Source organism: Myotis brandtii, unplaced genomic scaffold (genome assembly GCF_000412655.1).
Source record: "Myotis brandtii unplaced genomic scaffold, ASM41265v1 scaffold323, whole genome shotgun sequence".
Classification (NCBI taxonomy): Eukaryota; Metazoa; Chordata; class Mammalia; order Chiroptera; family Vespertilionidae; genus Myotis; species Myotis brandtii.
The window spans coordinates 553,329-563,647 of record NW_005362400.1 but is presented as its reverse complement, the minus strand read 5'-3'; the positions used below and the strand labels follow the sequence as shown (position 1 = coordinate 563,647).

Here is a 10,319-nt window from a genome sequence, read left to right as displayed (position 1 = left end):
GTTAAACGGCATAGCTAATGCAGAGGAAGGTAACCATAAACTTTATTTCCCCCTCATTTTGTGTGTTGCTCCAGGCCTAAGAAAGATGTTTGTTTGAGCAGGTGCCTCCAGGTGTCAGCCTGCGGGAAGTCATTTAAAACTGGGGCACACCAGGGTAGTTTCCATGGAAGCAGGAATTAACCCCCAGGAACCTCGTATGTTTTAAGAACCTTTAGCATATCTGGTACAGCCACCATGAGAAACAACAATTGAGGCGAAGTCTTATTATAAAAAGCAAGCAGAAGATCAGTCACTTTCATTGGCGTTTCCTGGGCTACTATAAAGCTTTCACGTGATATATGATTTTATATAAATTTAACAGTCACAATTTAACATGATTTTTAGTGTGTTTCCCTGAAATGGTCAATTATCTAAATTTAAATTATCACAGCTAGTAATAGATATTTAAGACTGATAAGCACGTTTTCGTCAAATGTTTTATCCATGCTTTTGCTTTATGCACAAGTTTCTCTTTTTTAATATTTATAAATGTCTTCAGTCATAGTTTCTCAGGAAAGGTTTCAAAGGGTTGAAAAAAGATTCAATAAAGTTTGCACACTCATCATGATGAAAAATACTATGGTCTAATAGTTCTCACTGTTAGAAGTAATTTAAGAATTTTTTAAGGATAATATTGGCTTTATTTAACAACTAGAGGCCCAGTGCATGAAAATTCATGCACTAGAGGGGGGTCCCTCAGCAGGGCCTGCCCTCTCTCACAGTCTGGGAGCCCTTAGGGGCGGAAGGTGACCTGGTGATCAGGGAAAGGCGATGCCCCATCACACCTCTGCTGCCACTGCCGGCAGCGCAAGCCTCAGCCAGCCCTGGTTACCTGAGCCTCAGGCGGCCCTGGGAGGCTGGGGGTCTCAGAGGACTGGGCACTGCCATTTTGTGGCTGTTGTTACCACCATCTTTGAGGGCGTGGCAGTCAGTTAGCATATTACCTTCTTATTGGCTGTGGGTGCCACCACCTTTGTGATTGGGTGAGGGTCAATTAGCATATTCCCTCTTTATTAGATAGGATTTGTACCAGAAGCTGCCACAAGTGCTTTTTAAATACTAACTCATTTAATAGTATATGTTTGAAAACATTAGTTCATTTCATGTTCACAGCAACCCTCTGAGCCAGGAAGATTTATCATCTGCCCCCTTTTACAAAACAATAAAAAGTTAAAAAAAAGGAAACTCTGACAAAGAGTGCTTAAGAAATTTGAGTAGGTCACTCAGTTGAAAGGTAGCAAAGAATGGGTAAGTCTGGAACCAGATCTCTGCCCCTAACTGCCACATCATCTTACCTTCTTACCTTCTCTGCCTGTGAAAGACAGGGTAGAGGGAGGTCCCCAAAAGCAAAGACTTAAGGAGGTCTGTTTGCATCTCATTTTATGCAAAGGTTTTAGATTTGGAAAGAATGAAACAACCGAATTAGATCATTGTAACAGATTCTTCCGCTTGTGTGCTTTCTTTGTTCTCATCTGAAATCTGCAATTGATCAAGCACCTCTGTCAGCCTTTTATTTCTCTGACTTTTGCTGAAATAATATTGCATCGTGAACTTCTGCAACATGAAGAAATTATTTTGCCTTATTAAGCAGATTCAGAACAAAAACTGCCCCCTGGTTTCCCACATCTGTTTTATTTTTTAAACTGACTCTGAGGAAGACAATTAAAGCATCAATAATCTAAGTAGAACTATGGTGTTTTTTTTTTTAACCTGTATTATAAATGTCAATATATTACAAACTTAAGTAAAATATAAAACCATCTTTTTTAGGTTATATCCATTGAAATGTTCTAGGAGCAATTTCAAGCCCATGGGTCCCCCAAGCACCCACCCAGCCTCTTGCTCTTCTATGCTATTTTTCCTCTAAGCAGAATCATGGCCCCTTGGAGAAAAGAAGTCATATTTGGAATTGAAAAGTAAAAAATAAGCTTGGAGTACATTGCTATGGCAGAAAGCAAGACAGTGTTCATGTTTAATTGGTTCAAGTGGAAAGTCCAGAGACCAAATTGAGAAAGGATCATATTAGCTGAGTGGAGACGATTTTAGATTACAAAATATTGATTGAAATCATCTAACTTACAGTGAATATCAAAAAACCAGGGAGGCAAGGCGACATAAGAAAGGACAGATGGAAGACTAGCAGGCTGCAAGAGACTGCTCTTGTTGATGAAGGGAGAGCAACGCTGTAAAAGCCGCTCTAGAAAGTGCAATGGTGGCCGCACCTATCAGCACAGCAAAGCGAATCCGGGGAGCACAGATGTGGTAGAACAAACTTCAAGCCAACTCATCGAGCTGGGAAAGCATTTAAATACATTGTGACCCGCGCAATTATGCAGAAGAGTGGAGCAGGATCGCACAGGGCAAGGTCTTGCTTCTGGGACAGCTCCACCGACTAGAGCTGCTCTATGGCATGGGCGAAGAAGACCAGGGACCATAGACACACGAGCAAGGCCAGCAGCTAGCTGCTTTGTGACCTTAAGAGTTAAATAAAGGCTTCCTGTTTTAAGCCACTACATTTTGGGGTGATTAGCTTCACAGCAATATCCAGGTCACACATTTTAATTCCCTGTTACAGATTTATTCCCTGTGGTGTGTCAACAGCGCGGGCACCCCCTCGCTTGCCACTTGTCACATTATTCTTTGATCTGATGCTGTCCTTCTCACTCTGTTAACCAAGATCCCACAGGGACGGGGCCATTTTGTGTTCATCATTGTAACCTTATAACTAGGGTAAATGCCTGACGCAGAATAGATACGCAGTAGATGCTGCGAACCAGTGAAACCAGTTAAAATGCTCAGGCTACATGTAACACGTTGGCAAATTTTAAGATTCCTCTTGTTTCCTTAGCTCATCCGGGTAGTGCGGCTATGGCTTGCTTTGTGTTTTCTCATGGCTGCAGAGGCTTAAAACATCCTGAGAGATTCAGTGACATTTGCTATTCAAACGTTTTTATTCCAATTAATGGTGGAGCTTCTCAAGGGTAGCGCAGCACAAATGACTGGTCCCAGAGACAGTCTCTCCCCGGGAAAACTGAAGTGGAAAATCAAAATATGCCATGGTTTTAATGAAAAGCAGTCCGCAGAACTCTCAGCAGAAGTGGGAAGCTGGGAATTATATTGTGAAATAGAGCATGTCAGACACAATATGGCCATTGCTCTCAGCTACTAGCTCTGGAAGAATGCAACTGCACAATCAATGAATTGACCTATTTATCTTTTCACCAACCTGTAAGGATTCCATTGTTGGACATTGTTATTCTTTTAAAATTCAAAATGTGTGCATTCTTTCATTAAGTTTCCTAGCTGTGAACCATAGAGCAATTATGATTTAAAGACATTCTATGTTGTATTTGTTAACTCAACACTTAACCACATCCACACAGACATATTACCATAGTATAATTATTAGGCACTTTAAAGTGTATAAAATGTTATTCTTGTTTTATAATGTAAACAATACAGGAAGGTAGCTTCAATAAGAAAATGCATTAAATTTTTGAAAAGTAGGTAAGAGTCATAGTTAGAATCAAATCAATACTTCAAAATCATTGCTCCTTTTTGAGTAAAACAAATGTGAATCTATACTAACTCTCCTTCTTCCTTTCACCATTGAGTACCAGTTTACTTATTTGACTCAGAGTTTTATTTTAGGGCACCAACAAGAATTATGGAAATGTCTAAACCTGATTTCCAATGAAATCAACTTCAAGCACAGTAAGGAAATCATTACCAATGACTGTAAACAACTTCAAGGAGAGTCTCATGACAAATGCATGCCTCTTGGTTTCTCAAGTGAGTAAGTTAAAGGGGTTTCCAGCCAGAGGTGACACTAGACTTCTCATAACTACATGAGGTTTACTCACTTATTGTCAGATATATGTGCTACAGAAAAGTTATTCTTCAAGTTTATAGCACAACATCACTCATTCATCCATTTAGTCAATACTCACAGAGTGTTGGCTATCTTCCAGGTGCATTGCTAGGTCCTGGCTACATTATAATAAACAAAACAAACATGGGGCCTGGTCTCATGCAGGTTACAATCCAGAAGGAGACATATTTTTTAAATATATTTTTATTGATTTCAGAGAGGAAGGGAGAGGAAGAGAGAGAAACATCAATGATGAGAGAGAATCATTGATCAGCTGCCTTCTGAAACACCACATACTGGGGATTGAACCTACAGCCTGGGTAGGTTGAAATTGAACAGTTGTGGGGGGCCCCCCCTAGGCCCCCCCTGCCTTGACTTTTCTAAACAAGTCTGAGCCACCAGGTGTTTTACTGGAATCTTTATGTTTAGTTTTTAGACATCCTTGCTTAAAGGACACTGCAGATGTCCTACTGATAGTATCTAGAAGTTAATTTTAGTTCAGGCTGTTGCTACAATAAAAGCCTAAGGAGACAGGTGAATGGGGCTGTTTGGTTCCTATAGCCAAGCAGTCCCTTAGCCCTCTCTTTTACAGAAATGTGTGTCAGAGTAATCATTCATCTGTTGCTCAGGGTTTGCCGGTCAGCCCCAGCAAACAGTGACCCCCTGGTTGAACCACTGAGCCACGCCGTTTGGTCCAGGAGATATATTTTTAACAAACAAACATACAACTCTAAAATTTGAAATTGTAGTAAAAGTGATGTTGGAAAAGAAAAACCCAGTACTGGGTAAGAAAACAAAGAGTACTATCGACTTAGTCAGATTGGAAAGATGGTCATGCCAAGGAAATCATAGAGCAAAGTCTGATTGATGGGTAGGTGTCCTGAAGGGCTACTGGAGGGAAGTGAGTGAATCTGAGTGTCCGGAGGTAAATATGAAGCAGGTGAGAGAAGCTAGCCCTTATAGAATCTTGAAGACCAGTGGAAGGAGCCCAGTTTGAACTAAGAACATTGAGAATCAGACAGATTTTAAGTTGAGGAATGATATGACCTAACTTGTTTTTCAAAGATGGACATAACTGCTATGTGAAGATGATTAAGGATAATGGAAATGGGGAAAAGGCTAGAAAAATTATTGTAATAGCACCAACAAGAGTTTTTGTTGGCTGGTACTAATGTGGGACCAATGAAGATGCAGTGAACTACATGCATTTCCTCATTATTTCTTGTGCAGAATGATACAAGGTTATGTGATTGCCAATGGGAGTTTAGAAAACATATGAATGTCCAGCATGACTTGCAGCTTTTTTTTGTGGAAAATAAAGCATGTATCTTATTTGGAATATTTCTGGGATTCTTGGGAAACAAATGAGATTTAGTGAGAATTCAACTCAGGACATGTGCTACAACATGGATGAACCTTGAAGACATGATGCTCAATGACCAAAGTCAGTCACAATAATGGAAATTTTTGTATGATTCCACTTACATGGGGTATCTAAGCAATCAAACTCATAGAGATGGAAAGTAGATTGGTGGTTGCCAAGGCTCAGGGAGGGAGGGAAATGAGTAGTGTTTAATGGGCACAGTTTCAGTTGGAGAAGATGAAAAAGTTCTGGAGATGGATGGTGGTGATAATTGCACAGCAATGTGACTATTCAATGCCATTGAGCTTTATACTTAAAAATGCTTAAAATGGTACATTTTATGTTATTTTACTCCAGTAAAAATATAGAAAAATATTTAACTCAGAAACAGACAATGAATCTTATTACCTGGATGGATTCATAAAACCTGACATGGATATTTAGAAATATATTCTACACCAATTTAATGTATAGCATGTGTATGGGAACTAAGATCTAATGTAAATAGCATATAACCATGCATCTTTGCTGTGGCTGCATTTTGAATTTTATTCAGAAATGCTCTGAGAATGTTTCGCATGTTCTGTGTGTCAGGTTGGAGGCATTTTTTTTTGTCCTTGGTAAGATCTGGTATTTCACTTTTCCTCATTTTAAATAACTTTCACCTGACTTTCATTTCCATATCAATAAGTTCATTCTAGCAATAAAATTTTACTGTCAGTCTTTCCAAGTTTTTATTTTCACCTTTTTATGAATAGTATCAGGAGACAAGAATGAGCTTTACCCTTATATACCAACGTGCCACTCAAATTTATATCCTAAAGTTAATCCAAAAGTTTTGGAGTGTTTCTTTTCTCTTGATTCTCCAAATGTGTCAATTCAGTAACATGTAAGTGTTCTAAAATCTTAGCATCATGAAAACCATATTAAAGCCACTGCAGTCATTGAAGTGAGTGGATACTGAGCCTTTTGAATTTAAAGAGAAGTCTCTCCATCCAGCTTAGTCTGGTGTAATGTCATACACATAATAGGTGGAGAAGTACTTGACCACCATAGTGAAATTGTGTCATCTGTCTATCATTATTTCAATTAGCCTTCTTATGTTTGGTTAAGCTCTCATATTCTTCAGCATAGATAAGAAATAACTAAAAGTCCAAGCCTTCCTTATAGCCAGAATATGGGGGTGCAACCTATGTTTCCCCAATCAGTTTCACCTGTGTGAGACCTTGATTTAAATGAGCAACATGAGAACACAGATGTGCATCAAGCATGCTTTTGTCTGAGCAAGTGAGGATAAAGATGTCCGGTGTTGGGGGATGACAGTTGTTAAACATCAAGTTCTTGACTCAGAGGTAGCATCTGTGTGGGGCAGTAGCAGTTACAGAGCAGTCAAGTTTATTGCAAAGTTCTAGGTGGTAGCAGTATCAACATCAGCAGTGTTGTCATAGAAACTTTTTGTTGCATTTCTTCACATCTGTTTCCTGAAACAGAGACTCAATCCTGTTTTTCTAGGCTTTGCAATGATTCCATATGCCATCTTATATGTTTTTAATTAATTATGCTTCTGCTTCACCCAGTGAAACTTCATTCTATTGTTTGAAATAAAGAACCTGACTGAGAAACTTGATAGAAACATTCATTCAATCCATCTCAGCCAGTCATTTATCAGTGGCTTTTGTAAATGGCATTTATCATTCGTTCAGTCATTCATCCAAACACTCATTCAGCATCTACTGTATACCAAGAACTGGGTTGATTGCAGGATAAGCAGAGATTAATAACATAAATGAAGAATCGTCGCCTAGCCAGTGTGGCTCAGTGGTTGAGTGTCAACCTATGAACCAGGAGGTCACGATTTGATTCCTGATCAGAGCACATTCCCGGGTTGAGGGCTTGAACCCCCCAGTGTGGGGCATACATTAGGCAGTCGATCAATGATTCTCTTTCATTATTGATGTTTCTATCTCTCTCTTCCTCTCTAAAATCAATAAAAATATATTATTTTTTTAAAAAAGAATCATGCTTCAAGAATACTTAAATCTAGTCAAGGGGCCTGATAAAATAAATTGGCAATCACAGTAATAGTGTGGTGAGCATTATAAAGCAACTAGAGGCCCGGTGCAAGAAATCCATGCATGGAGGGTTGGTCTCTCAGCCTGGTCTGCACCCTCTCCAATCCGGGACCCCTCGGGGGATGTCCAACTGCCCACAGGGATCGGGCCTAAACCGGCAGTTGGACACCTCTCGCGCAATATGGGACCACTGGCTCAAAACTGCTCACCTGTCTGCCTGCCTGATAGCCCCTAACCGCCTCTGCCTGCTGGCCTGATTGCCCCTAACTGCCCTCCCCTGCTGGCCTGATTGCCCCTAACTGTCTTCCACTGTCAGCCTGATTGCCCCTAACTGCCCTCCACTGTCAGCCTGATTGCCCCTAACTGCTGCCGCCCTGCTGTGTGGGTCCTGGGTATGGGTATCCGGCTCCCTCCTCCCTCCTGTCAGAGCCTGGGACATGCCATGGGACCCAGAGTCAAGTCCGGCCCACCTGCGTGTGCCTCAAAATCGCGCGAGACCCAGACCCGGCTGGCCCTACCCTCATTGGGCGAGACCCAGACCCAGTCAGCCAAACCCCCATCAAGCCCCACTGGCGTGTCACGTCCCCAGCCGGCCCAGGTGGGGACGCAGTCTCCTGCTGATCAGTCATTATGGTGTGAGGGCGTGACAACCATTTGCATATTAGCCTTTTATTATTATACTCAGAGACATTTGTTAGAATACAAAAGTGACACCTTTGCTAAACTTGAACAATAAAAGAAGACTGAGAAAAAGCAGTGCTTTCCAAAGTTTGATTCATAGATCACTTTGCAATAGAGTTACCTGCTGGTGCTTGAACATGTAAATTGTTTGTCCTACTCTATATCTACTCTGAGACAATTTTTGGATTTTTACTCAGTAATCTGCACATGGAGCCAATGTCCCAGGGATATAAGTTGGACAAGGGAAGGAAATAGATCTGGGAAGCTGTCTGTTCAAAGTCCCAGGAGTAAGAGGTAACAGGTGAGTGATTAGGCTCCAAGACCAAAGGGCTGAAAGAAACAGATAGCTTCAAGCATCTCCAGATAGATATATTTTTTAATTTTTTTATTGGTTTTAGAGAGACAGAGAGAAGAGAGAGATAGAAACATCTAGACTAATAAAAGTCTAGGTGGTCCTCCTGCCCTCGTGCATGATGTCATCACAAGATGGCTGCCACAAAGATGGCCATCACAAGATGGCCGCATGCACAGTGAAGGTGGGGTCTGGTGGCCACTCCATGCAGTGAGGCCTGGGGGTCCTGCATCTCTGCACAGCGTAAAGGCCGGTCCTGTCATCTCTACCGCCTTGCATGGAGGAGGTGGGTCCCAGTACAGGAGGTGGGTCGCGGCAGGGGAGGATAGTTGGGGGCAATTGGATCGGCAGGGGAGGGCAGTTGGGGGCCATCAGGTTGGCAGAGGAGGGCAGTTGGGGGCCATTGGGTTGGCAGAGGAGGGCAGTTGGCGGCCATCGGGCTGGCAGGGGAGCAGTTAGGCTTCAATCAAGCCAGCAGGGGAATGGTGAGGGGGCGATCAAGCTGGCAGGCAGAAGGGGTTAGGGGCAATTAGGCAGGCAGATGAGCGGTTAGGTGCCAGCGGTCCCGGATTGTGAGAGGGATGTCCCACTGCCAGTATACCAGCAGTCGGACATACCCCGAGGGGCCCCAGATTGGAGAGGGTACAGGCCAGGCTGAAGGACACCCCCCCCATGCACGAATTTCATGCACCAGGCCTCTAGTCAATTATAAGAGAGAATCATGATTGGTTGCCTCCTGCAGGCCCCACACAGGGATTGAGCCCACAACTCAGGCATATGCCCTGACTGGGAATGGAATCATGACCTCCTGGTTCACAGGCAGACGCTCAACCAGTGAGCCATACCATCTGGACCAGACTGATATATTTTGACACTGATGTACAAAGCCAAAGTTTTGAGAAAAAGAGATCTGGATTTGAATCCTGCACTGACTCCATTGACTGTGTTGTTATAGTTTAGCAAGCTATGGTGTCTCCATTTTAATTAAAAAGAGCGATTACAAACACATTAGAAGATGGTGTGGATTAAATTTGATTAATTGTATAAAGACACTGATTTTCAGTGAAGGTTAGCTTCATTACCTTTATATATCTTTTGGACAAAAAAAAATGCCTTTTTTTGTTTGTTTTCTGGTGTGTTTGTTTGTTTTTCACAGTTTTTGGTCTTTAAGTGCTAAAGACCAAATATCAGATGACAAAGGAATGTACTGTCAATTCACTTAATGCAATGTACAGAAGAGCAGCTGTACATATGGAAGTTTAATAAATGTCTTTTAACAATAAGTCATGTTTAATATTATGGAGTTCACATTACATACTACTAAAGAAACATAGCCCTTTGAAAAGCATATGGGAATGTATTTTTTTAATATATATTTAGAGCATAGAAGCAGCGGTGAAAGTGGGCAAGGTGAATTGTTCACATTTTGCCTTTATATTGATACAGTTGAATGTTTAGAATTTGGGGAAGTGGTACTGCAAGCAACAATCTATCAGGACACATCTCTCCTTTGCTTGCTAGATGCTAAGAGGCAGCTTGTTGTTCAACAGTCCAGTCCTTGGTGCTAACCAGCTCTCCACAATCTCCCACATATCAGGCACAGGTCATTTCCTTGGTCCTTGTTATAGTCACATCTTGATCTTGTTCTAGAGACATTTTTTATTAATTTTTTTATTTTTAAATTACCATTGACATACAGTATTATATTAATTTCAGGTGCACAACTCAATGATTAGATATTTATATAACTTACAGAGCAATCACCCTGATCAATCTAGTACCCATCTGACACCATACACAATTACTAAAATGTTATTGACTATATTCCCTATGCTGTACTTTATAACCTCATAACTGTCCTATAACTACAAATTTGTAGTTTTTTTAACCTTTGTTGTTGAGATTATTACAGATGTCCCTCTTTTTTCCCCCCATAGCTCC

At 41.3% G+C, this 10,319-nt stretch overlaps 1 pseudogene; it reads left to right on the top strand.

Annotated features, from left to right (window-relative positions):
- Window positions 1-2,167: 2,167 nt before the first annotated feature.
- On the top strand, window positions 2,168-9,548 carry LOC102261971 (annotated as a pseudogene).
- Window positions 9,549-10,319: the final 771 nt, after the last annotated feature.